Source organism: Dermacentor silvarum, unplaced genomic scaffold, assembly GCF_013339745.2.
Source record: "Dermacentor silvarum isolate Dsil-2018 unplaced genomic scaffold, BIME_Dsil_1.4 Seq10901, whole genome shotgun sequence".
Lineage (NCBI taxonomy): Eukaryota > Metazoa > Arthropoda > Arachnida > Ixodida > Ixodidae > Dermacentor > Dermacentor silvarum.
The window spans coordinates 2,501-7,500 of NW_023605554.1; positions in this window are offsets into that span (position 1 = coordinate 2,501).

Consider the following 5,000-nt stretch of genomic DNA (forward strand, 5'->3'; position numbering starts at 1 on the left):
ACGTGGTTGGTAAGGGACTTTGCCGCGCGCTTGGGCACTGCCCCACCCCACTCGCCAGAAGACTAGCTGAATGTCAACACCGCGGAGGAGGAATCGCGACGCCAACCAATTTCGGTCACTTATGAGCGGCTCGATTGCCGCATTGGCGCCTGCCGACTTGCATCGCGTGCAGCTCAAACGCGCGTTCTTCGCCGCCCCGGTTGACGCGGTTTTTTGGCCGCCCCGGCTGACGTGCTGAGGGACTTTGCCGCGCGCTTGCGCGCCGCCCCACTCACCCGCAGACTGTCAACACAGAGCAGGAGGAATCCCGGGTTTTTTTTTTTTTTTTCTTCTCCTTCCTACCCCGATGGACGCGGTGGCGGACTTTCGGTGCGTCGAGTGCGGCTTAAAGACTTTCTTTGCCGCCCCGGTTGACATGGTAGCGGACTTTGCGGGTTCTTTCCCGCGGCTGTTGGCGTGTTCTGTTTTCCTGTGTTTTTTTTTTTTTTTTTTTAGGTGCGCTCGTAGTCAGGGTAGGCAAGCGCCACGTATCACTGATGAAAACTGGCCGCGTTTGAATGCATAAAATTCTAATGAAAATATCTAATGAAAACCAAACCAGTAAGAAAGGCGTCCAAAATTGCCAAATTTTCATTTCAGAACACATTTACATTTAAGAACATTTGTTGTTTTCTTTGCTGCCTCGGCTGAATAATTCTGAAGCAGGATTTGCCACAAAAGCAATTCTTTTTTTTTTTTTTTTTTTTCGAGCGCTTTTTTTCTTGCGTTTCCGTGGTCCCTTACAAAAATAGTTCTTCTGCAGCACAGTGTGCGTGTGTTCAAATTTGAGAAAAAGCCCTGTTCTAAATAGAAAGAAGAAAACAATTTCGGTTAGAGCAACTGCAGAAGAAGAAACGACGTTCCGATTCTGAAGCAGGTTCTGATTTGTCACAATCGCAATTCTCTCTTTTTTTTTTTTTTTCGTGCGCTTTTTCTCCTTGCATTTCCGTGGTCCCTTACAAAAATAGTTCTTCTGCAGCAGTGTGCGTGTGTTCAAATTTGAGAATGATCTGATTCTGAAGCAGGTTCTGATTAGCCACAATCACAATTCTTTTTTTTTTTTCGTGCGCTTTTTTTCCTTGCATTTCCGCGGTACCCCTTACAAAAATGGTCCTTCTGCAGCACATGCAACACACACAGCGTGCGTGTGTGTGTTCAAATTTGAGAATGATGGAAGTACCTAGCGCTGCAACTAGAACAAGAATTAATTATGAGTAAAAATGCACACTACCGAAGCCCAATCCCTGTTCTAAATAAAATGAAGAAAACAATTTCGGTTAGAGCAACTGCAGAAGAAGAAACAACGTTCTGATTCTGAAGCAGGTTCTGATTTGCCACAATCACATTTCTTTTTTTTTTTTTTCGTGCGCTTTTTTCCCTTGCATTTCCGTGGTCCCTTACAAAAATGGTTCTTCTGCAGCACATGCACAAGCAATAAACGACGACACAATCGTCAGCGATATTTTCCTGGCCATTTAAAGAAATGTTTTCCGATCCATTTACACACATACACACACATGTGTGTGTGTGTGTGTGTTCAAATTTGAGAATGTTCACACTACCTAACGCTAGAAAAAGAAGAATTTATTTTCTCACTCGCGAAAATAAAACACATACTACAGAAGCTGTTCTATAAATAAAAAGAAGAAAACAAATTTTGTTAGAGCAAGTGCAGCAAAGATGTCAAGTTGTCTACACACAGCAGCGAAAGAATTACGATTTGAACAAATAAATAGCAAAACAATTCAGGTTAATGCGAGAAAACAAGTAAGCTGATGACATGGCATAACGCTGTCGCCGCCCCCCCTGCCTTTCGTCACGTCTCCGAGCTAGGCGCCAGTCCGGCCCGCGAGCAGCTTCCGTTATCTCCTTGCTATCCGCGGCGTTCACTGATACAGACTGATATGACGCCGCGCCTGTAGTATCTAAAAGCCCAAGGAGCGGGGTTGGCGCCACAGCGCAACGTGGCGCCCGACGGAATGACGAAGTAAATTTGGCGGCCCGCCGGCATTGAAGCGTTAGGCCAACGCCGCAGACAGCAAAGAGATAACGCAAGCTGCTCGTTTGGTCGGACCAGCCGTGACGTCGGAGACGTGACGAAAGGGCCGGGGGGTGGCGACATCGACGACAGAGACGCTCTTTTTGCGGCCAGTTTCAGTTTCAAGCAGCCTGCCAAGAGGAACTAATTGTTCGCGTAGCTCCCACATGAACTCCGCTATTCAAAATTCGATCCTTGGGCTAGGTAGTGTCGAGGACGGGCCCCAAAGTACTCATTTGCTATAGCCACCTATTGTTGATCATTAGAAAGTTAATTAGCGTAAATTTGCTAATTACGCACGTAATTGCGGAAATTGCTCTGTATTATCTAGAGGCCGCCAATCCGTACACTGGAATGGCAAACATAACTTGACAAAGATTTACATTTTACTAATTTTAAAATTTGGTGCAGCTAAAAAAAAAAAAAAAAAAAACACCCTGTATACTGACAGACTTCGGTTGCTTTACAAAAAATAGGCTAAAGGACCACCACTGTTTATATAAAGACGGAAACAGGCGGAAATTGTCAAGTGCTTTTTGCAAAATGAATAAATTTAGAATCTATTCTGGTGCTCGCAGTTTCGAGCAAAGAATGTGGAGCAAGAGAGATTTGGAGCAAGAGAGCAAGAGAAAAAAAAAAGTCACTACTTTCTTCGCGCGGCGGGATTCGAACCAGGGTACACACGATCCGAAGGGGAGTGCTATCCACTAACGATAACCACTGGACTATGGCACCCACTCTTGCAGAACAAGAATTTATGGGTACCATAAATGCTTGCTCGTTGTACCGTTGCGTTGTACCGACGATTGTAAGACAACTTGCTATGGGCCACAGAAAGAGAAAATGAGAGCGTGAGACACACAGAGAGGAAAAGAAAGCGAGAGGAAAAGAAAAGAACGCTTACAGAGTTTACTACTGTTTCATACGTTTTCACAAGCGTGGATCGTCCTTAATTTTTTTTTTTTTTTTTTTTCACTTTCGCTGAAAATGCAGAAATCGTAGGGCGACTTTTGGTATATTGTGTACGTACGCGCGCGGCCACGTACATGCCTAATTAAATGGTCTATCTGAAACCACGGCTGTGCTGACGTACGCGTGGGCACGAGCGAATTTAGTTATTGAGCACCAGCTACGACACGAGAAACGTTTAACTCGGAACAAGCGTTGCTGGTCGCCGATTCCTGCGCTAGTCCACCGTCTACATAAACATCGGTTCGCAAATTAAGTTCCGCTACATGAAGTGAGGTGTAAATGGAACTTTTTTTTTTTTTAAGCGAAAATCGATGTCCACTGTCAAACGTTTCGATACTTGTCTAGCTCATGCTGCAGTGCACGGCTACAAGGGGTGCACGGTGAATCGGCTCAGCTGTGCAGGCATTGCACGGCTGAGTGACATTATATTGCGGCTAGCGACAGTGTCGGCGCCGCGACCGTTTCAAGCTTTCAAATCAAGCTGATTCTCAGCTTTCATTTCTTTTTTAATACATAGGAGAGGAGGCTTGGAGGAATACAAAACAATAAAATACATTTGTTTTCGGATAAAACAATTGCCGTTTTTCGAAATTTGCGTTTTCCCCCCGACCAAGCACAATTCATTACCCTTTCTTTACGGCTTCACCGTCGCGCAGCGCTGCTCTGCGCTTTAGCCGAACCAACAGGCAAACTTATGGGCGCCGCCATTTTGGAAAAAAGGCCGCAGACATATTCCGACCTAACTCGGCGAGTTTTCAACGCAGACTGATGAAATTAGCTTTATTTTAACGAGAAAAATGCGACAAGTGCCACAACTAACAGCTAGATGCTCGACGGATTTCCTAAAGGCACAAAACCGCTCCTTACTGTAATTATGACAACGAGTGTTACCGCGCGCCATCTAGCATTTGTACGCCACAGCGATGCACTTCGCGCTTCCTTTGTCCGTACATAGATGGCGCCCATAGTTTTTTTGCCTGTTGGTTCGGCTTAGCGCAGAGCAGCGCTGCGCGACGGTGAAGCCGTTGTGAAAGGGTAATGAGTCGTGCTCGGTCGGGGGGAAAACGCAAATTTCGAAAAACGGCAATTGTTTTATACGAAAACAAATCTATTTTGTTGTTTTGTATTCCTCCAAGCCTCCTCTCCTATGTATTAAAAAAATCAAAGCTGAGAATCAGGTACAAGACAGCGAAAAATGCAAGAAACACTCGCCCGGACTCATGAAAGTGCGAATTTTTCCGGATTTCGCACACGCGGCATATCGCTCCGCGGCGTTGCTTGCTCTTGCTTTTTAGTGGAGATGTAGGTAGGCCTGGCCCCTTCTCCCCAGAGCTCACATCGGCATCGCGGCAGTTTTGCTGAAAATGGGAAAAGAAAACCATTTCCCGGCCGAAGTCCAGCATCTTTAAACATTAAAACGTGTTTGTCCCAGTTCTTCAATTTGTAGCATTTATAGAGTGTGTGCACTAAAATTTGCGTACTTTACGTAGTGTGATCATAATGAAATTTCGCATGCTTATCCTTTAACATGTCCTGAATGCAAAGAAACAACTTTCAGAGCTTTCCACAAATATTTTCAGGAATTATAATTATGAAAATTTCTTCGTTGAGAATGGTAAAACTGAAACTAGGCGTTGTAAATTTTTTGTAGACTAAAGCACGAATGTTGCAGTATATTTTTGCGGCTGTATGGAATGGTACTATTTATAGGGAGAAATATGAGCTATTTCTTCGTGTTTTCTTATGCTCACTGGTATCGCCTAAGCTTCCACAAAAAATGCATTGTTTTGACAGATGCATGGCGTGCGAATCATTCACCAAATGAGCAATAAAAAAAACTAAAAGCGGATTTGAAAACGTAGGCGCAAATGGTGAAAATTTCGTTGAGCTCTCAGGAATATTTAAAGAAGAGGTTTGGCGAGTTTGGCCGTCATGTGGCGCTTATTAGGGT